Source organism: Copidosoma floridanum, unplaced genomic scaffold (assembly GCF_036245765.1).
Source record: "Copidosoma floridanum isolate Cflo_tuat_1 unplaced genomic scaffold, Cflo_Japanese_pri ptg000031l, whole genome shotgun sequence".
In the NCBI taxonomy this organism is placed as follows: domain Eukaryota; kingdom Metazoa; phylum Arthropoda; class Insecta; order Hymenoptera; family Encyrtidae; genus Copidosoma; species Copidosoma floridanum.
Window position 1 is genome coordinate 5,379,394 of NW_028321908.1, and position 25,193 is coordinate 5,404,586.

The window sequence follows — 25,193 nt, forward strand, 5'->3', positions numbered from 1 at the left end:
TTTCGTCTGGACGCGAGAAAAAGATATATTTTTAGTCCAGACTCAGAAAAAAGGGCATAGTTTTCGTCTGGACTAAAAAAAAGGGCATAGTTTTCGTCCGGGCTTGAGAAAAGGGCATAGTCTTCGCCCGGGCTCGAATAAAACGGGCATAGTCTTCGTCGGGGACCAAAACAAGGCATAGTTTTCGTCCGGACTAGAGAAAAGGGCATAGTCTTCGCCCGGGACGTCGAAAGGGCATAGTTTTCGTCCAGGACCAATTAGGGCATAGTCTTCGCCCAGGGCGTCGATAAATAGAAAATAGTTTTTAATAGTTCTAGCTTGTTCCATGACAATTAATAAATCGGAAGGTTAAAGCTTCGATGAATTGAGATTTTACTACAAACGACCTTTGTTTTCTCATAACCAACTACACCTATTGGTATCAAGATGGTAAAAATTTTGAAAATATATTTACACAAAATGATTCGAAGAATCAAGCAAACATTAAAAACATTGTACGGCATGAAATTTTTGATCTTTCACAATTTCATTATTTGTTTGTCAAAGTTTATTCCTTATAATTTTTTATTTTTTTCTGAAAAGCTTAGTTTTTCAAATATATGGAATGCATCTTAAAAATTAGGCTTTTAACAAGTAAAAACATAAAAGAAACTCATATATTAAGGCACTGTTTTTTTAAATTCTTACATTAAAAAAAAAAAAAATGCTCACATTACAAAATTTTTCATGCATACTATAACTTTGACATTCATTTTAAAATCTTGAATCTTAAAAAAAAATTAAGTTTATAAAATAGAAAAACAGGACAGCCTTTGATTTCGTACTAAAAATTTTATAACTGTAATAATCGTCGTATATTTTCAAACGCCGATTTTATAGTCATAAAAATTTCATACTTTCGTTTTTCGTGCCAAATATCATATCGCTGCTAAGGAATAATAATATTAAATATTGATTACTAAATATTTCAATTCATACGATTATACAGATATGTACATTTTTCTCTTACAAAAAAGCCTTTACAATACAATTTACATCTCTGAATACTTTAATTCCAAGTATAAGTTGTACTTCTTGTACAATAAAATATTGTGATACGATACTATATGTTGTACGTATATTTTAAGTACATTGGTGTATTAGAAACATTAATAAAAAAAGTAAACAAACTAAGTAACAATAGATTATTAATCTAACAAATCTATTATTTTGTAGATATTAAGACTCCATCAAATATACTCAGGTTTCTTATCAACATAACAATAGCATCTACTTTAAAATTTAAAACATGTTGCTATAATCCTTTATGTACATTATTTGGAATTTCTATAAAAAAATTTATGTTTATATTTTCATCAGTACGATCACTACCTTCATATTTTGCATAATCTATGCTGTAAAAAGTATGTTCTTTTCCTTTAATAAAACTCAAAATTTTATTATTTGAAATGAACGAAAGTTCGTTATAAGTTGTTGCAATTACTTTGTTTAGGCAGCTATTTATACCATCTCCATAAATTTATTTACAAAGATTATCAGTTTTCCATCTTTGTGGAAGGAATTTCGAAAGACTTTATAGTTTCATTTCCATTGTCCATCATCAATAATGGAAATTTTAAATCTGTACACTACATAGTACTTGTCAATTTTTATAGTTTTACAGAGTTTCCATAGAAATAAATACTTTATAGTTTCACTAATAAGAGAGCTTTTACATTCATGCCTTATCACTGGAAGTATTAGTCTAAAATTGCACTCTAAAATAAATAATTTTCCACTAAATGGAACATTATTGCAACTTAAATCTTTTCAAGTCTTATCCATTATTTCTAAAGCTTTTTTAGAGATCATAGAAGCTTCGTCCCGAATAATTACATTTACTTCTCGTTATTTTTTTTATCAGCTTCGTATTCTAAAAAAAAACTTTCAATGTTATTCAAATTTAATGATGATCAAAATGTTCTATGACTTGTCATTCCTTTAGGTAATAAAATTAAAGCAATTCCTGTCAAAGCCATAGATAGAACCTTCTTTTTTTTAAACAAAAAAAGAAAAAAAAAATGTTTTGTACAAGAATGTTTTTACAGAACCTTCCGGACCACCAATAAAATATATATTTGTATTACTGTTGATAATTTTATTAAAACTTATTTTTGATCACTATTCAGGTCAACAAATAAATCCTTAACATTTGTTTTTATATCAATCACAGTTTCATTGGCCTCAATATTTTTAGATTTGATTGTTTCATTTGGGTCCGGCAGTCTATAATCTTTACAGGATTTTCCTTCTTCAAATTTGAAGATTTCGTTTAAATTTAATAGAGCATTGTTTTGTTTATCGTCTTTTTTCTTCAATAAAAAATTTGTTGGAGTAATTCACAAATAGGCTTACCACAAACGTCTTCAGATATTAAAAACCATGTGAAAAATTTTCTCAGTTGATATGGCAGCGTAACGTTACAAGCTTTTTTAAATAGTTTATATATTTTAGAGTCATGTACAACTTAACCTAAAGCAATAGCAGTATCTCTAAACGTACTGTAATAAATGTTATCAACTGTTTTCAAACTTTCGAAAGATTCAGGTCCAGGTATTAAATACAGAATGACTACGTCTAGACAGAGAGAACTCTTGCAATCGTCATGCTGCATCCATGGGGCTTAAATAGCGGCCATCTACAAACTCTGACATTTCATCAAAAATACCTATATCGTCGTTTTCATCACTCGTATCTGTTTTTGTTATTTTACGTTAATTTGGGTATCCATTGTTTGTAAAAACTGTATGATTAGTGAACTTTTTCGGAAACTTTTTTGTACAAATTTTTTGATGACTGGTGAGACATGGACCATCGTTACCATGAGATCCATGAAGCATGTGTTTAATAACTAATTTTTGTATTTGCAAATCAAGCGGAATTTCTGCTAAAATGTATTTATCTATGTCTGTAGTAGTAAATAATTTATTGATTAGATGCAATGTTACAATAATATAAAAATGAGGTAATTCTCTTTTTTGAAATTCAATGGTAAAGGTAAGCAATGACTTTTCCAAAAATATTGTGTATAATTATATTGTCCAGAATTAATTTCAGTTTTGTATGAAATAATCTAACAGTTATATTTGGTATACTATTCGGAGTGGTACTTTCAGGAAAAGTTTTTAAAATTTGCTTTATGTCCATCCATTTAGGAATACATGTAACGGTAATAAAAAATCAGGTCGTCTAAACTTTCGCACGATTACCATTGCATCTTGATAATGTTATTATACTCCTTTTTATCATAATATATGCGTGCAAAAGAAATTGTTACGTTTGTCTTACAGCATTGAGTTTGGGACTAAAAATTTAAGTATTTGGTCGATAGAAAGTTTAATATAAGTAATATTGAAGCAACGTAAGATTTTCTGCTTTTGTTAAAAATTTTTGTTCATCCTATGTACTTCATCCTACATTTCCTACTGGAAACAATAAAGGAAATACCATAAGATTAACACACTGTTTTAAGCATACAGCATCGATAATGCAACCTATAAACGTGATGATAAATCAGATGATAATATTAATATGATTTTTTCGTATAAATGGTGAACAATTTTTCATGAAGGCTTGCCACCTCATGAACTTAAATTAAAAATAGGTACAATAGTAATGTTACTTTAAAATTTAAGTATATTAAACGACTTACATAATGGTACACGATTGCGGATTACTAAAATTGTTGAAGTATAACGTAGAAAGCGAAGTAGGTACGTGAGAAAAAATTGGTTATAAGGTTTTTATTTCAAGAATTACATTAAATACCGGAAGTACTTTATCATTACCTTTTGTTTTATATAGAAAACTGAGTTGTAGTATTCGATATGACTATGAGCAAGTCTGAAGGTCAAAGTTTTGATAATGTGGGATTATACTTGAAAAAACTTTAATTTTTTTATGGTCAATTGTACGTGGTTTTATCGATATGCAAAAGTAAAAATGAAATTTTTGTTCAAATCAATAGAGAAAATATTTTTAACATTGAAAATATAGTTTGGAAAGAAATTTGTGATAAGTGATAACGTTTCTAATAATAACAACAGAATTTGAATATTTTTATATGTATAGACAAAAATTTTTACCTAACAAATAATCCCATGAATGTATATTTTGTTTAAATATTCTACTAATTTTAACATCAATTCAAAACAGAATAGGAATAGACCTCAGTCTTGAGGGTTTGATAGTGCTTTATAAGTTGACTCATAAAATGAATTATGATAAACCGAACGTAATTGACGCTTTGCGCAACGACCTTTTCTAAATCAGTTATGACTTTAAATTTTTTCTTGACGATAGATGAATCATAGCGATAAGAAAGTTTTGTCTTACAGTAATTTAGTAACGAAGCAGATTGAAAATAAAAGATTTGTATATGTATATGTATATATATATATATATATATATATATATGTGTGTGTGTATATATATACATATATGTATGCGAAACGAATACGTCCAGATATACATCAAGGTCAGAGAAAGACGGTATAAGCCCTGTCAGATTCCCCAAAAATAGTGTGGGGGTGGTGGGTCAGCGGTGAGGGGTCACGAAAAATTACGTGGGGGGTCTGTGGGGGCTGTTGGGGGTTTGGGAAAAAACTGCAATGAGTCAAAATAAGGGAGAAAATGTCGGGTTTTTCCCTTATTTTGTGGGAGGGGGGAAGCGCTGAAGGTTAATGGGGGTCTGTAGAGGTTATGAGGGGTCATGAGGAATGCTCTCCCGAGATAACTGTATAATGTAGGAAGATACACACACATACATACATACATTTATGTATGTATATACATATATATATCTTACTAATATATGAAGCAAAGTCGCTAAAATGGTTGTAATTGCTAACCACGAAGACTACTGAACCAGTTTTGATGGAATTTTGCACAATGATTCTTCATTATTCCGAGATCTTTTTACTTAGTTTTTTTCTTAAAAAAGTTAATAACAATAGCGATAAATAAGCTCAAAGTTTTGCTAAAATAAGCTAACTTTGCGCTTTAGCTCAGTAGGATCCGCTAGGTGGCGTCAAGGTAAAATTGAAGCCACCCACAACCAAAGATAGTGAAGAGTGGTTATAAAAAGCCCCATCAAGCAGACAATCATCGCAGTCGATCATCGGCACTACAACAAGAACAGAGGAGTCCGTCGTGCAGCTGGGTATCCCAGCTACCAATGACACTCTTCTTTCATGGGAAAGCGAAATAAATCGATTGTTACCCCGGATCCCCAAAATAAACGAGTGCCACGGAAAAACAGGCGTTCGGAACGTCAACGTCTCCGGTAGGATACCAGGAAACGTTTCTAGCCAGAGCACAACCTGCTCCAGCACTTCAGAGCTTTGTGGCCGTTCAACCATCCAACCTGGTGCCGTCAGAGAACTTTCTACTTCATATGCGAGCTAGGGAAGACAGCCCTAAAGAGTACGGATAGCCTGGCCTCCTTAGTGGTCGTCCCAACGGCATACCTACAGAGAAGGTATTCTCTAGGCCCATTTTCTTGACTAACGATGAGCGGTTGATTATCCGGGGAACGACCTGAAAACGAGATATTCTTTGGTCAGCAGCGTACTTCGCTTCCTGTATAGTCTCCGTACACAGCGACTCAAAGGATAAGCGCCAAGCTACTTGCAGCTGGCTCTTCATCATCAATAATAATAATAAGAAATATCTACAAGTTTAACCACCAGCCCGTTTCAGGGCCATTATAAGTATTTACGTTTCCTACTTAACCATCAATCTCATCGGTTCTTTTAAGGGCCACCTAAGTTTAAATTACCTTGCCAACTAATACATTTTCACTACGATTTCCGGAGATGATTCGTCAACTCAAAGACTATGTAAAACCGGCCACTATTAAACCAAGTCAGTTATTCAGTGGCAGACGTCACGAGCAGAGTTGTTCGTAGCAAGGCTGGGAACCCCGGTGACCGACGACCCTATATTACCGTCTCAACTTTAAGCATTCAACCAGGAATCACCGATCCTCTCCAAGGTCTGCGCTGGAAGAACCTAAAAGCTATGAAGAAAAAATAATAAACAAGCATCACGAACCAACCTTTTCACCCAGATCACTAAAACCACTGAGTCTGAAAAAAAAGTGCTTTAGACATTGTCTTCGACGTTATACCAGGAGACGTTGGGAAAGAGCTCTACAACTATCTCCAAAGCTTTAAACCCTAAGGTATCCAGGCAGTCACGTTTTCTAGAAACTTCAGTCAAAAAAGGCTTCATTTAAGAAGCTTACCGGTCCTTTTCAGGTTTATCGGACGTCGAACTACCTTGCCAACAAATATATGACAACCTAATAAAGTTGAAAAAAATAGCCCTTAGGGCTCACAAGAGTCTCAACTATGCCAAAAGTCACAAGAAGTCAAATTAGAAGGAAAACTTCAAATGCATCTTATGAATACAAGTGTAGGCGTCAAGAAAATGACAAAAATATTCATAAAGTGAGGAACCAGCTTTTCATTATAACCCTCATAGTAATCTCTTGAATCTTTTAGATTTTTAAATAGATAGAATATGTATTTGTATTTTTGTTGCGATAAATAACGTAGAGATTAAGCTCCAGGACTTTGTTTCTCTGGTAATAAAGTTGTGAGATAAGAGAAAACAATTTTTCAATGATAAATTTTTTGTGAGCAATGAATCTTAACAGCCTTTAAAAATAGCCCTTTTCGTAAATTATACGGGATGAACTGCAAATCAACGGTCCCTTATGGCCAATGATTCTTTTATGGTATAAGGTACGCACGGTACTTTTCAGCATACTTATATTTTTTTAATTTTTACAGCTTATTATTTGACCAAATAAACTGTATGGATTCCGAACCAACATATTTTTAATAAGAAGATTTTTGTCTGAGAAGTGTCAGAACTAGATGTAAAATTTTTGACTGAAAACGTTTTACATTACATGTTAACACACTATGGTGTTCCATTTAGTGAGTCTCGGACAAAGCCAAGACGGGGGGGGGACCGCTAGTATATATATGTATATTATCATCACACATGCCCAATTGTGAAGTTTTGTTTGTGAACGTAGTATTTTTTCAGTTATCGAATGTTATATGTTAAATAGTAAAATTAAGTGGTTTAGATTTACAGATTATTAAGTATTTTTTCACTATATTGTAATTTTAGCAGTTTTTCTGCTTTAGAACTGTCGTCGTCCTCTCTTTTTTTCAAAGAAGCTGTTTAATTTTTTAAATCTTTTGCTCTAACATTTTTTTGTGAGTTTTTCATTTGATTCTGCAGTCTAGTGGCTTGCAACCAAGAGATAAGTAATTTAATGTGGCTTCTGTTTCCGACTTCTCTAATCGTCGAATTTTGGGTAGCTGCTCATAAAACTTCTATAAATAGGAGTAAACGTCTTACAGTTTATGAAAAAGTATTGTTTTGATTACAATTGCTAAACTTGATTGATTTTGGTATATTTTAGTGTTTTTGCCAATTTCATTTGTCAGTAATCTTATTTTTTGCTTTAATATAAATTGTTGACGGACTTAGGATACTCATTTTAAGTATAAGTTCTTATCAATCCCCAAATGTCTTCCTAAGTACAAAAAAATAATCATGCCTTATAAATGTCTGTAAAATACAATAAAAATTCACCTTTAATCCATGATGATTGTTGTGATTTACTTCTTATAAAGGTACGTAATAATGACTTCTATTTTTAATGCCTTTATTGTTATGTTAGTTCAGCAGTTTCTCTTGAACGTTCTATAAAAATTGAATTTTACACAAGAATTTTGCATAAAACCAGTACTACACACAATTAAATTTACCTGGGACATTATTATCCACCAGTAGTTAAAGACCATACTTTTTTTGGGGACCATACTTGCATTTGTATATTCTTGTATAAAATGTCACCTTTTTATTTTTATCATCCTATTTCAGATAACTGGTTCTAGTAATTACAATTTTTTATCTTTCTTGATCTCCATGCTTTTTTATAAGCAACGATAAATCTTTATCACTTCTTAATATTTTGTCTTTGTGTAAGGAGCAATTAAAAATAGAGAAACAACTCATTAATAAACAGTAGGCAAGCTGCGTACTGTATATATGTATGTTTATACTTGTATGAATATATTTACCTTTACCCACTGTTAATGTAATAATCTATTAATAGTTCGTTAAAGTTAATAAGTTTCTTAAAACTTAAATAAAATACTAGTACGCATTTACTTTGTGCAAGGTTTCCACTAGAGGCGGTTGGTGAAAACCATGATACTTCAATTATTCACCATGAGTTTTATTGCGTGAAATTTGATACTGAGTGAGATGAAAAGATTTTTATATAAACACTTTTTACCAAGCTTTCTTGCAGTGTACGGTAAATTTTCTTGACTGCAGTGTTAGTCCTAAATTTAAAACTTTTTTTGAAAAGCTGTCTACTAATCAAGCAATGGAAGAAAATAACACATTAAATAAAATAAAATATTCATTCGTTAGAGTTTAGCCTTGTAGGATTTTTATAGTATATGATTAAATTGTTTTTTATCTTTCTTTTAATCCTCCATTTCTATTTCATCAAGATCAGTATTAATTAAATTATTAATTCATACCTTTAAACTAAACAAAGTCTATGAAGATACATCACATTTATGTTAAGGGCCCCGGTATACGTTCAGCTTTCTGATGTATTAGTTTACTTATTTCAAAATTCTTAATTACGCCTTGAAAGCTGGTTAAATTATTTTTAAAGCTGAAAATTTTATAATTTGTTACTAAACATGTTGTCGAAAAACATAATTTTCCCTGATTGGGTAAAGTTCCAAAAAAACATCATAAGTTATACATATAAATAGTATGTACATATTGACAGATGATCTCACACATAAACAAATGAGAGATCAGCTGTATTTATCACGTAGCCATCAGTTAGGCTAGAGCTATAGGGGTAGGGTTTAAGAAATGTATATTCTCCTTGTTTGGTGTTTTCCATGGAGAAATCAACTGAGTAGCGTTTTACGTTCTTAGGTGAATTCAGCTAGTTCCGGCGACTTTAGCGTTCTGTCGAAAATCAGATGTGTGCTTTTAGCATATGTTGTTCTCTGTATCCGATTCCTGACTTCCAGTTTCCAACTCACCTGTCAATCTCGTTATAACATACTTCCGTGATCTATAATATATATTATAGCTTATATCATATCACGTATAGGTTTATACTAAGTGTATACTACTTAACCTGATTCCCACCAAAAGTTTCTCGAATCTTCTACACCATGCGCCACAACTTGATAGCACGTTACAATGCACAAGTAAATAGTAACGTACCATCAGTATGTGGTGTGATGTCATAGCGTGGCGTAAAAGTGATGGAATAGCGAAAGAGACCTCGCGGAAAGTCCAGTGGCCGCATTTTGTCTATGACGATCTTCAGCAGAACATTCATGGAATAATTTTTTTGCGGTGCTATCCTGAATTCCTAACACTGGTACATTCCATTCTACTCGCAAGTATATGCGTGCACATGCAGCTGCATCATGCCAAAAATGAGCATAGACGTGTCTTATGAAGAAATCCTTTTACATTGTTACAGTTCATAATTAACAAAAAATTGAGTTGTGATTCGACAAAGTTTTTCACAACAAGATGTCACACTTGTTTTTTGAAGCGCAGCTATTTCATGACAGAAAAGACTTTTTAAATAGTTTACAGTGTTACGAAATTACTACCAATTATCAATTAGCTAGACGTGATTCGAAAGAAAATCTAGATGAAAGTGAAAAGTTCCCATTCGACTATGAAATGTATCAGTGTAATCTGGTGCATACATACACAAATAAGAAATTCGTAAAAAAATGTATATAAAACACATTTTATTGTTTGAAAATCTTATCCAAACTATTCATTTTTCCTGATTCCAACGACACATAAGATGGGAATTATCTCTGGTAAAAAATATATTAACGATTTGTGAATAATAATCACAACTCTGTTCCAAAGATAAAAACGATAACATTACGAAAATAGTTCTTAATGTAATAGTGAAAGATAATCTTTTTTTTGTAGTAGATAAATACACTCAATCCTTCTTTAATTTTCACAGAACATAAAAGAGTTTAATGGTAAAACTGAGTGCAGACACCAGTTCTAGTTGTACAAGAGCAACTCATAGGTAGACATATAGTCAGATTACCACCACAGTAGGTAGTAGTAGGCACCTGTGAAGTGTGGCCTGTGATATATACATCACAGATGCCTGCTATAGTGGCTTGTCTAATTTTGTGGTTGCTTTTCGTACAACAGCTGACTATTGGTTTCACCGTAAAACTTATTTTCCATGTCGTTTCCATAAACCGTACACATTAAAATTCTGTTAAAAACAGTCAACCTGCAAAATGTTGGTTGAGATTTGAGTGTACCCCTGGACTGATTTATTCGTGAAATACTTTATAAAATAAAATTTTAGCCTGGACAGGCATTTTTCATTGATCGGCATTTATTTATTAAACATTGACAAGTTTTGGTAAATATTACATAAATAATTTTGTTCGATTTGAAAACAAAATAAGTGAAAAAGAGAGAAAACTGGCACTTTTAGCTGTATAACAAGAATTATGTGCCAAAATACAATCTCCAAATACCTTTTTTTCAGATCCAGCCCCTAATCGAACTAAAGGGTTCATAATATTCTTATATTTAGAATGTGTTATCCTTTGATACCCACATGTCCTTTCTAATATTAAATCATAATATATATAGCGACAGTACAGACTGTAAAAAAGCAGAAAAATGTTGATCATGTCGAATATATGTAACCATTGGTCAAAATGACCATTTAAAATTTTACGCTCCCTTCAAATTGTCATTAACGCATACAGCAAATTAAGACTGGTACCAAGTCAGTAAAAATGAGTGGGAAATCTTTTGGTTTTATACAAACTTGTGTTACATTAACGATTTGAAAAAAACGTACCAACAATAAATAAAAATTAAATTGTTAGTTAGAATGAGTTGCGAATTTAGATTATCCAGTACTTACAACGTGCTAATACAATATACAAGGTAAGTTATAAGCAGATTTTTTCAAGTAAATAAATGTATAAAATAGTAAATTATTTAATCCACTGGCTTACACATTTCAATTAGTGACTTCATAAGGACACTACTATAGGCACTTAGCACTTGGGAAAGGGACAAGGAAAGGGATGGGAGGCCTCCCATTACTGGGAGGGGGGTAGGGGGAAATTAGGCAATTTTTTCTGCAAGAAGGTCGCCTAAGCCCTCCTCGAGGAGCATTGCGTGGTGAAAAAGCACATGTGAGAATCATAGAGGTACTTACCCGAAAGTCGCACTGGCCGGGAATCGAACCACGGTCTCCCACGTGCCAATCCACGACCTAGCCAACCGAGCCACCGCGCGCTCTCCAAAATATATATACATTTAAGCACGCGGTGGCTCAGTTGGCTAGGTCGTGGATCGGCACGCAGGAGACAGCGGTTCAATTCCCGGCCAGTGCGACTTTTTCGGGCAAGTACCTCTGTGAATTTTTACATGTGCTTTTTCACCAAGCAATGCTCCTCGAGGAAGAAAGTAGGCGAACTTCTCACAGCAAAATTGCCTCATTTCTCCCTACCCCCTTCCTAGTAATGAGAGGCCTCCCCATCCCTCTTTCTTCCCTTCTTCCAAGTGCTAAGTGCCCTAAGTAGTGCCCTTTATAGGAGCCGGAAGTAAAGCACTATAATATAAAAAAAAATTTTCATGCATATCTTCCTATATTATATAGTTATTTAAAGTGAATTCAACCGCTAACCCCCATCCATACCCCTCCATCCTCCACCCTTCCCCCCCCCAAAATACCTTGTTATTCGTTTGTTCTCTTGCTGTTTTGCCTATTTAATTACATCCCTTTTTATCCCCCTCTATCTCCCATGCATCCCCCATGCATCCCCCTCTATCCCCCCGATTCCCCATACATCCCCTTCCAAACCCCCTTCATCCCCACCTTACTTCTAAATAACCATAACAGTTTAGAAAATGATTGCGTTTTGTTGGGTAGTATTTTTGATTGCGCCATAAACTGTTCGTGTACCAAAATAATAATTTATTTCGAAAACATTGTGCATTATGAATTTATGAATTGGAAATTTTTATATGTCTTTTTAAGATTTCTAACCTTGAAAATCCTGTTCCACATTTTGTACAAATTTGTTTAATTTCACATTTACTGTGAATTTTTTTATGTCTATTTAAATGTGTTGATCACTTGAATTTTTCATTACAATATATGCATGTAATCGTTTTTTCTAAACTGTATTCCTTTTTATGTTTAACATAATTTTGTTTTAAAGTAAGTACAATTTTACAAGTATCACAAACTTATAATAATTTTTTGCATACATTACAGATGAATAAATCTTTTAAACTAAAACATAATTTTTTATTACCAGTTGTTTTTAATCAATTTTGTGAGTTCAATAATATGTTTTTACCTCAACTGCATTGTATGACCTAAAATAAGTAAAAAATTTAATTTTTTAATTGATAATGTAATTTTATTGTAATTTTTTTTGCATTAATTTTTATTATGTTTTCGAAGAACCTGAAAAATATTTGTGTACTTATAAAAAACAGATAGTGACTTTTTTCTGAATTTTTGATTTTTCAAAATACTCGTCACATCTGTGATAAAAATTTTTCCCAGAAGGGGAACTTAAATGTCGATGAAAAATGTACTTAAACGAAAAAATATACAAATTTGATATTTGTAAAAAAAAGTTTCTTACAAAAACTCAAGTAAGTGTTCATTGAAATAGCCATGACCCCGGAAAGTCTTATTCATGTAGTATTTGTACGAAAACTTATACTTTAAACTCTAATCTTAAGAGGCACCTGTTAACACATTGTGAGGATGGTTTATTAAAGTGCAATCAATTTTAAAAGACTTTTAAATCGAAAGAGTATTTATCAAATCATAAACTTATACATTCAAACGATAAAGATTATTCGTATAATTTATATGAAAAAAAATTTATCAATCAGAGTAATTGTAACAAACTTGAAAATAATGTCATAAATTGTGATATCTATGGTGAAGAATAAATAAATTATTATTTTTATCTAAAATATCATGTATTTCTATTATTTTCGTATTTTTACGTAAACATTGGACTCATTTTTTGTCAACTATAACACTACTGTGTGAAATAATTATTTAAATATGAAATATTTTAAACGTGATTTACTTACGCAGACTTATCACCAACTTCTAATTTGTTTTTTAAAATTTCTGTGGATGTGAAATCCATGTCCTTTTTCCTTTTCAATACTGGAGCATTTAAATCACTTCCACTCCTTTTCTTTGATATTACTGTTATTTTTTTGTGTCAAAAAGCAACAAATTTCTATGTAACAAAATAAAACCATACAACATGTATAAAAAATTTTTTGTAAAAGTAAGAAATATTTTTGGTCAAGAAAAATTTTGACATTTATTAATATTGTTTTTTTTTAATGCCCCAAATATCATTGATCATCCTAGTACAAACAGAAAAACTTTATTGTTTTTGTCTTGATACCAGTATCGTTCAAAATTGTGCACAAATTTTAAAAATTCAGTAAGACTTCGATCGAAATTTTTTATTTTATTTTTTTGTCTTCAAAATGGAACAAAAGTCAGTATTCTTTATTTTATTTGTTCTTTGAATACATGTACAATCATTTACATCTTTGCCTCAAATTATAGGTTTATTTTGCTGGGATCTTAATTTAAATTTATAAAATTTCTTGTGTTTCGAAGAAAAGAATTATATTTAAAACCAGTATGCTTTTAAAATACAATCCTTATTAAATCTATACCCCTTATGGGTGCATTATTTTTATTTAATTTGAAATATTTTTACTTAAAAGTTGCATTAAAAAGTTATAAAAATTATACTTAAGGTGGTTTATGACGCCCCTAGTGGCAGAGTAGCCTCCATTACCTCTGGACTATGTGTTTGTGCGACATCAGACTATCACATCTGAAAACATCGATTAGAAAGATCGATGATTATACCTATAGATATAAATTCGCTCTCTTATTTTGTACTTTCTCCATTTTATTAAAAAGAGAGTTTAAACTGTGGATTCTTTTAGTCTTATTTTACCATGGATTTCAATATGAATGCATTGGCTCAACATCAAAAAGGTAATGAGCCAATTTAAAGTATACATGTCTAACATAAAATCTGTTTAATTAGCCTGAAATTTTTTTTTATCTCTCCATTTTTTTCAAGTGAAATACTGCTACTTATTCTATTGAGAAGACGCACTGAAAATTCATTAAAAAAAACACAATAACAAATTTTTAGGTTACTTCATACAAATCTCTGTTAATGGTAAGAAAAAAAATAGGGCGCAATAACCAGCTTATAATGAGTATTTAATTTGTCAAAGGTATTGCTGATTTTCTTGTATTTTTGATTATCTGACTAACTTCTAAGTTATAAAAATTATCATATTTTAATATTTTATTTTAATATTTAATGTGGTAATATTTTTGATTAGGTTACTCTTCAATAAAAGATTGTATAAAAAAAAAAGGAAAATGAGAACCTTTTTCATTTTACTAATTAATTTTAAACTGGAAATGGGGGGTTGGCGTGCAGAGTGCACAGGGGGGTGGAGCCCGAATAGTATGTATGTATACATATGTATATACTAGCGGAGCTCCAGCCCTCTGCGCTCTCTAGGCACCAACCCCCGTTTCTAGTTTAAAATTAATTAGTTACGTTAAAAAGTTTCTCATTTTTTTTATTTCACAATCTTTTATCGCAAACGAATAAGTAATCCCTTAAAAATATTAACGCGTTAAATTTCAAGATTAAATAATCAATTATGATCATTTCTATAACTTCAGCATTACTTTCGACAAATTAGTTATTTCTTACAAGCTGATCTTTGTGTACTCTGCGCGCCATTACTATCGACAAGCAATTGTGGAAAGTAAATTAAAAATACTATTTATACTACATAAAAAGATTTAAACGTAATATAATTCGATCAACTATTAAGACTTTTCACCTCGTCAACTACCTTTGCTTAGAAAATTTTTATTCATAATTAAATTTATTTTTATTTAGACAGAAACTAATGATATAGAAGAACAGAGAATAAAGTTATTGTACAGTGGAGATAAGGCGTCAACAAATAGAAAAATATTAGATATCGAAGTAAAATTATAATTTTTGCATGAATGTGGGTGGTGAATAAGCCCCTCTTGTCCATATCATAAAGCAATCCCACAAAAAATTATATGTTTATTTAGGAGGTGTGAAGGGGCTGTAATATTAAGTTTTCCATTATAACCAAATAATAAAGAATGTTTACAATACATTCAAAATTTTTGTGGAAAGCTGTGGGAGAGGATAGTGGGGTGGGCAAATCACCCCTTCTTAAACGTATTTCCATTAAAACAGGATTAGAACGTTTTTTCAAAAAAGTATGCGTTTTTTTTGGGGGGGGGGGGCAGTAAGATTTTGTAAGGGGGGCCATTAAATTCAGGTGAGTGGCTGTGAAGGGGTAATGGGGGCTTGGGGGCTTACACAAATTTTGTTCAGTTAAATTTATAGAGAAATAAAAAGAATTTTCCCTTGTATTGTGGGGGGTTAAGGGGGGAGGCTGCAAAGGGACTATGGGGGTGTGAGGGATGTGGGGACAGCTCCACCAAATCAACTATATAATATAGGAAGACATTGTTGTTCCTTACAGGTGAATAATACAAGAAGTGTTTTTCTGTAAATAACAAAATTTTTTATTATTTTATTTTACATACAACAATACTTAATCAAGTTGTCAATCGCACTTGTAAATAACAAAGAGACAATATTTAATGTTATTATTCACAGTATATCTCTTATAATTACTTGAACAAATAGTGTTCAGTATAGCTTGATCACTTATACTGCTTGAAACGTATGTATTAGGTATGCTAGGTTTCAATTGTCTCAATATAAATAGTTAACTCAGGGATTTAGCTTACCGATCTAATGACGCGGGAAATTTAAACAATCTAAGGATATTTTTCTTACATGTCCACCCCTTAAGTAAATTTGGTACAAAAATTTGGTGTAACTGAAATATGCTACATTATAAATTAGTAAGAGACTGAGTAGTTACGTTTGTGACGAGGATTTTCCAGCCGATAAACAGCTGTCTTTTGCACACTCTCAAATATTACACACTTTTTTTCTCTGTCTCTCTCTTTCTCTCTTTTTCCTATAAATATGAGCATGAATACACGGTGCATTCAAGGTCAGTATGCCAGTCGGTGTATGTATTCTGGTCGTCCTCGCTGTCGAACTTCTCCTTGGCTAGGCTGTCAGAGGCCTGCACTTTCCTTACATATACACGCATATACCCAGACGCAACATATCATGCACGCCTCGTACTGCCACAGTCCTCGCGAGCAGTCATTGACACGAAAAAATTTCGCTCACACTCACTCTTTTTTAACATTTACTTTATCCCCGCAAGCACTCACATACTAATGCCTCATGCAATCCTGACAATGCTGTGCAATAGACCTGCAGGTACACGTGTTCCTTCCTTTTTCATCTGAAAATCTCTAACGTTCCTAAAAACCAGTAAATATTTGAAGGTTTGAAAAACTAAGTCCTTGACGGGATGACCTGGCCCTCGGTTTGTTTCCGACACGTCGCGAGCATATCCATCTCCCTTCTCCCTCTTATACGTACACTCACTTAACTTTACCTCACACACATTAAATTTCTCTCATTGCCTTCCGTCCTTCTCTCTCCTCTTAACTCGTAGTCCATGGCACCAAGAGTACACATTAAATACTGTGTCATGAATATGTATAGCTTTAGCTACCACATCACACGTTGGAAATGGTGTAAGCTTCAAGACTTGGAACAACGATGATTCTGATTTTTTATAGCCTGTGTTGATCTTGTACATTGAGTTTGATATCTTTTCTAACTTTTTATATGGTGCAGTCCTTATTGGGTCTAGTTTTTTTTTTTCGATTAAGTCGATTGCCGTTTTCAACATATACTAAATCACCAACATTAAAGTTGGATTCTTTTATATTTTTGTCATATAATACATCGGTCGGCTTATACGAATCCGTCGGCTCGCGTTCGGTCCTAACTGGGACTTATCCGTCAGCACACGGGGATCTGGGGATTTCGTCTACCCGATCTTAACCGTGTGCGATCGTCCGATAATGCGCGACTCTAGCTTCGCGTCAGCGGCTTACGGGGGCTACGGAATTCATCGTAGTTCCTATGGCCGCGATCTCTGAGCGTCTGGAAGAGATGTTAAAATTTCGTTCGCGCCAGCTAACGTAACGTTAGCGATATCGTCTGGACTGGTGGCGGTTTGTCCAGCTGCGCGCGAGAGTCAGGATCACACACTGAAACCTCGCGCGCAATGATTCGGGGTAAAAGAAAAATGAAATATATAATTTGACGACTTACTTTTTATTGACTTGACTTAGGTGCAACTTGTGCACTGGGAACAGGGCTCTTGTTCTCTAGGATAAACACTAGAGGTAGGAACTCGATGGGAAACTGAACTTTGTGCCTGTACGGGCCGCTTTTGTACACAATTTCTACGCGCTAAAGAGCTGCTGTATAATAAGGCAATACTTTATTTTGCATTTGGTTTATGCCAATAGGGCAAAATTTCTTGTACATTTCTATTAATATATTTTTACTTAATTCTTTCAATAACATAATTATTTCTCTATATCATGTTTTCTTATTAAAAAAATTATTTTTATGAATCAATTTATTTTCATTTACTTTTACAATATAGTTATTTTTTTATTTAATTTTTATATCGGCTAATTTTATAGAATTGAGGTGACTTGGGCGGTTCGTACCATACCTAGGGTAGGGTGTCATAAGGGTTCCTAAAAAATCAATGCTTTTCAACAGTAAATTTATCAATAAATATAGTTATTTCGATAAAATCAAAGTACAAGATCAAGAAATTGCCAGAAAAGTACCGTGAAATTAAAATTGTGAAAATTGGGAGATATTGCAAGGCAAGCCAGATTAACTTTTCTTCTTATTTTCTCTTAAGTTAAGTTGTTGACCCTATATTTTTAAGAATTTAATAGATTCTTCATAAGAAATATACGAGAACCATTTGAAATTTTTGAGGTTAATCAAAGATTTCCGAAGATATAGTCAATTTTGTGACTACTGTCCGTAAGAGTAGGTGTTGAATTGGTGCATTTTTAGTAGCGATTTGCAAAAAAATTAAGTCGTTACCAGTTATTTCTTATTGCAAATGAATTTGGCATACTTTATTTACACAATTCCATAATTTCAGAGGTTTTGATCAAGCCCATAAAAATTGCCCAAGCCACCTTAACAGTCTTTAGTTTATTCTCTTTGGTTTTTTAAGGTTCTAATACAGAGTTTTTACTTAGTCCATCTACTTCGAGATTATCGTTACTGAGGTAGTATTTTACCAGTGTTGCCAGTATTTTATTACTTCTTTTATTGCTATGCATTCTAAGTAAATTGTTTTTTTTTCTTTTGTGATTCGGTTAACTTTTTAGAAAATATGCTACTGATTTTTCAGTCTTTATATTTTCATGTAATTAAAGTTGTTTTAATACGGCACATATGCTTTGCAAACTTGCGTCTGTGTGTATATATATTGGTAAGTCCGAGTCGAATATAGTTAAGACCGGCTGTGTACAGAGGATATTTTCAATGTACTTTAATGCTTTTTGACAATGTTCAGACCAAATAAGTTCTTGATTTTTCCTCAATAAATTATGTAATGGTTCTAAGATAATAAAATTCGAAAGATAAAATTTTTCGTACGTATCCATTGTAAAAATTAATTTTTCCTGAAAATTGTCGGACATGCTCGCGTTTTTTTGTACTGAAAAAATTTTTATAGAAATTTAAAAAACTATATTTCTAATTTTTCCATCCTGATTCGACTGTAAGCCTTAGCAACGTACACAAGTGAACCAATCTACGGCACTCTTGTTTATGAATGATCTTAAAATTTCAATTTTTGCTTATTTGAATTAATTTTTGGTCGTTCACATTCTTTTTTCAAAGAAAGTGATCCACTAAACAGCGATTGAATTTTTCCCATGGAATTGATCAATCGTGAGTTTTATAGCTATTTTTTCAAGGTTTTGTCGTTCAGGTTTTTCTTCTTTTGCCCTATAGTATCTCTAATTAATGATTTAATGATTGCTCTGAGTCAGTCGTAGCAGGGGTGACATTTTTATCAATTTTCTCTTGTATATATTCTTCAGCAAACTGTACAGTATCATCTTCCTCGAGATATTCGCTTCTTTATTCATCTATTATATAAACCCAAATATTTCCTGTTTGTTTGCTTTCTTTATTTTATAATACATTGACGTTTTTATAAGTGCCTCGTAGTTTTGTACGTTTAGGTAGCCGTGTAGAATTTTTTACATATGCCCATCGAGTGTAGTTATTCTGGCACACGCAAAACATTTTATTAATCATCTGCAGCCACCAGCACTTGAAATCGAAATTGTAGCTTTTCTATTATGATAAATAGTTAGAATGGTGTTTAATAATGATGTTTTAAGGATGTTAATACAAAAAGTGTTCCTTGCAACGTCACAGAGACGCAGTCAACAGGGTAGTAGAGGGCTGTACTAATATATAAATTGTTACTACATTTCCATAACACCCTTGACATTAAAACTTGACATAATATTTTCATACTAATTCAGAAAACCATGAGTAGTCTTATATAATATTTGAACCGTGGATCTCGCCGAGAAACCTGTATATCACAAAAACGTAGAAATCATCTGTTCCTCCTTATAAAAATATGCTGAATATTTCAATTATGTTCATCATTTTGTCTTCAACATAGATAATGCGCAACATTCAAAAGAAAAAAATTTGTGTACAATAAATCATTAATGTAGGAGAATTTTTTTTTTTAATCAAATAATAAAACTAAACAGTATACGTAAACATTCTATTTACGTATAATAATACAGTAAATTTTTTTTCATTGATAAACATAAATAGTATAAAAGAATTAATAAATTTCTCTTTATTATATCTTAAATTATACCTTAGCAAATCTATAAAAATTAAATTTTTTAATCTAATTCAGATAAGTTAACGTCAAAAATTTTTTCCTAACCAATATTTTTTATTTCTTGATTGTTATCTCGTTTTATTTAAATACAAACTTCACATTCACTTTTGCATCTCAATATTTCGGACGTCCACGAAATTCCACTTTTGTTCTCATAATAACCCTTACATACATGTGATCATGTGATTGTCCGAATAAGTCACCTCTTGGTAAACATATATATACACACATATATATATATATATACACTTAAGCGAGCGGCGGCTCAGTCAGCTGGTTTGTGGGACGGCACATGGGAGACTGCGGGTTCGGTTCCCGGCCAGTGTGACTCTCCCGAGCAAGTACCTCTGTGATTTTTCACATGTGCTTTTTCACCACGCAATGCTCCTCGTGAAGGGTTTGGGCGACCTTCTCGCAGCAAAAATTGCCTACCACATAGATCCTTTACTCTCGAGGTGGTCTATGTGACATCATCACCGTACCAACAAAAACTACAAAGTGTATCCAATAATGTGTAACTAATAATGTAGTATGTAACCATTACTTGTAATGTGTAACAAAAATAATGTAAAATATGCCTTACTGTACCAAGGCTGTATGTATTCGTTTACAATAAAGCCTAAAAATAAATACACTACGTAAGTAGGTATTCATTTAAAAAAAAAATGTATATATATATATACTTTATACGTTAAAGTATGGGCTTGTCCACTGAAAGCAGCCCACCTTAAGCGCGCAGGACTTTTTTCGCCCAAACACGCTGTGTTTAATTTGCTTATAAAGGCTTGCATAATGTTCATAATGAGTCAGAAGTTCAGGATGTTTCTCTGAAATTCGCTATGGTTTAAAAAAATATAATTTGCAGGAATCGAAAGAGAAATGCTAAAACATAACCTCCACAAATTTTTAGAGTAGGAGAGCAAAAAATGCGTAAACTACAAGCAACTGAAGATGTTGGTATAAGCAAGTTGCACATGCAACATAAGGCGCGTGCATCAGGCAGATCATCAACACCAACCGCGACTTAAGATGCACGTTATCACGTGGGAGAAGCGGCCTTTCGTTGATACAGGTAGGGGAACTCGACGCCAGAACGCACGCAAGTACACGAAATCAACCTCGCACCGGTTTCGGAAAACGAGCTTCCGTTGTGCGAGTAAGCCCTCTCGATACGCACACAGAGACGGTATCAGATCGCGCAACGTCACTGGGGAAGTGGGAAGCATGCCACACGATTTGCGATTTTTACCGATCCAGTAGGGGAGCCAACCTAGACAAGGGGCAATTCACACAAATTTTTCCGCCTCCTCGGGACCATGACAGAGCGCCTCCGGAAATCGCAATTTTTATCAAGGGCATCGGAGTAGACACTCTCGTCGACACGGGTTGTCGTATCGTCTGCATATCAGGCCGTTTCTATCAGTTAAACATAAAAGTATTCTCACGCTGTCCGACGTTCTCTGTAACCAAAATTCGCGCGACAGGATTCGTTGGCGAAAAGTCAGCTGCCATCAAACGGCAATTTTGTGCTTCCGTAAATTTAGGTGCTGCGTTGGCCGATGTCGATTTTTACGTCATTCCGCAGCTCGTACGAAAATGCATCATTGGGACGGAGGCTCAGGCTAAATTGAATTTCCTTATCAACTTAAGCGGGCGCGATAATAGGTACACCATTGGAGGGCAGTCCGGAATTATTCCCTGCATAAACCATCTAGTCGAACAGGAATCTCACACTAAGAATGCCGTCGAAGTTACGGTTTGTTCCGTCGCGCGCGAAAGAGCCACGGAGGAAGAAATTTGCAAATGCGTTGCACGCGTCAAAAACATAACGCTCAAGGAGCAGCGCGCGCTCAAGGACCTCCTAATTAAATATAAACACTGTCACGTTCTTTATTGCTATAAAACAAGCATAAGGTTTATCAACATCAATGCGGGGCACGATCTGAGGAACAGAGAGCGGGGCGAACGGGAACGATTCCGGTATAAAAATTTTTTGAGGCCGCCATAAAGCGACGCGAGCGATACCACGCAATCCTTTGGCTTCTTTCACCGCCAACACAAAAGAAAAGGAATACTATGAGTGTCCCTCCCGTCTTCCCAAAGGGCAATTGGCAATAACGTGAGGAGAAGCAAATGGGCGTGGGCACTCGTCACTACGGCCAAGCAGTAGATCGAGGAAGCCCGGAATTACAAGGATAGCCACCCCAGTACTTACTACTCTTGAACTTGTCGACGATGTAGAAACATTAAGGTGAAGCTTCCAATTTCGCCGATGTTACTTGTCGTCGTAAATGGCTGCTGGAAATCAGATATAAGCATACAATTGCGCCAAGGCTCACGAAAAAGAAACAACAAGTAATGCGGGTTTTGTTTAATGTACCAGTGGCTTTATGTACAAAATTTGGTATCACAATACAATCAAAAATAAAGATGCATTTGAACATCAAAACATCGACAAGGCATCGGAGCGGTAAAAGAAATTTTTAAGTAATATTTAAACAATGCTTGTAGGCAATCAAAGCGTGCATTTAAGCAATTTCAAGAAATGCGCATCTTAGCAGTAATGAGAGATGTATCTAAGCAAACTCGTGAATTTGGCAGATTTCCTGCAAGCACCAGAAAGACCAAGTATCTTAGCCGAGCCAGTACCCGTCAGAGAATGCCAGCCCTCGCGAGTTCTTCACGCTGATGAGTCTTGAGCTCCTTGCGGTAGGCGCTGCCGAAGGTTGTAGGTGTGGGGGAAACGATGTGAGCATCAGAAGCTTCGCTACGGTCCTTCGTACACAGCCAGAAATTTCGCTATTTGCTTATGTTGACTATTAGATGCATTCAGCGCTTTAACCAACACACGGACATACAAATTAAACACAAAATGTTTGCGATTAGTATTCCTTTTCTTTGCCCGTCTTCGTAACAATGTATGCATATGATCACGAGCCAACGCTAGTTTTCGACTTTGCAGCACTTCCTATGAGTGCAGATTTTTAAAGTATTTTTCCCAAAGCCATTCCGGCTTTTTATTCAAGAATAACTCCATAAGCGTGAATAGCGTGGACTCGTGTACCACTTCATTCATTAATGAGTTGATTAATTTGAGATAATCATACCATGCAGCATAATTTTCACCTAACAGGAATCGGAAGAAACGCGCAGGCTCACGGTGAATACGTTCCACCAGATTCGATTGTGGATGACGTATTGATAAAAAAACGACAGATATGTTTTCTTCTTTCAACTTATTTGCCCATTTTTTTGAACTGGATTGGGTACCATGATCGTGCAGGATCTTGATCGGTTTTCCATATTTCGGGATACAATAACGAAAAAGACATCTAACCACCGCATCCGTAGTTGCCTTTCGCAAGGGATACAACACGACAAATTTTGAAAACACGTCAATCGTTGACATGATATATACGTAACCATACTTCACGGTTGGCAGAGGACCTTAAAAATCAATAGACAAAAGTTCAAGCGGCTTCTTGATCAAAGTGAGCTGGTATGCTTCATGAAATTTTCGAGTGATAACTTTGTTGACCTGGCAGTGATGGCTACATTTAATAGTGCTATGTACGGATTTTTTCAATCTCGAAGAAAAGAAATTTTCTTGTAACAATTTATACGTTTTAAACGAACCTATGTGCGCGTATAGCCAATTAACTTCTTTTATTAATAAGTTTAATGTTACCGTCAGTACGACGAATTTTAACTTGTCCTCTTCTTTTTTATATAACCGTCTTCTTTTTAGATCACCCCGTCTTTACATACAAAACGCTTCAGAAAACGATCGTCCTTCTCCATTACCGACTCTATCACACCACTTATACATTCATCTTCTTTTTGCAAAGCGCGAAAATTTTTAAAACAATCGATCAATTCATCAGTAGGTTTATGAGCCAACAAAATACTAACTAACAATTCCGCTTTATCTTCTTCAATGGGGTATTTTACTCTACTCAAAAAATCCGCGCTAGTGTTAAGCTTCCCCTTGATGTACCTAAATTCTATGTTATAGTTTTGTAAAGCTAATTGCCACCTCTGCAAGCGCGAAATACCAAACCTACATGTATTGAGAAAAGACAGTGCTTGATTATCCGAACGCACGAAAATTTTGACCGCTCCGCGTAAATACATGTGCAGTTTGTCGAGCGACCAAACTAATGCAAGTAACTCTTTCTCGGTAGTGAAATAATTCAACTCGCTCATGCGTAACGTTTGACTCACGACAGTTGATTTTGTACATGATTGGGTCTACATTTCTCCTGAATTCCGGACCCACCTCAAACATCTCACACGACTGCTTGATGCCACCGAGGAGCACGAAATTATGGTGAACTTACCAAAAGTCTGTCTTTGAAGAACGGAGCTTCCTTTTTTGGGCCATACCATGACCAAGCAGGGCATCGTGATCGATCTGGAGAAGGTAGTCGCGATTCGCGATTTTCCCTCCCGGCAACCTCAAACAACAACTGTAGGCATTTAGCGGCCTTATTAATTTTTGCGCGAAATTTACAAACGGGTTAAGCACGAAACTTGAACTTTTTCTCGAGCTTGTTAAAGGGGGGATTCGGCGCAAATGCGGCGATCGTCAGGCGATGGCATTCACTGAGATTAAGAAATTGTTTGTTGAGCGTCTTATGCTCTACCATCCCCGAACTAACGTCCCGTTCATCCTATATACAGACGCAAATCAGTCAGGCCTCGGTGCTGTTCTCTGTCAAGCAGATGAGTAGGGAATAGAGCGGATCATTCATTTGGCTAGTCGTGCTTTCCGGCCAGCTGAGCGTAATTATTACACAACCGAATTAGAGGTGCTCGCAATCATTTGGGCCATGAGAAAATTACGATCGTTAATCTTGGGGGGCCGTGCTATAGTCAAGTGCGATCACTATGGACTCACATACTTACTTTCATGTCCTACGCTATCAGTACGGCTAGAGCGATGGATGCTCGTTATCCAGACCTACGATATTGATATATAACACATACATGGTACCGAAAACAACGCCGCAGACGCTCTAAGCCACCAATTTGTCCCAATCGAATCGAGTAAGACCTGCGTTTCT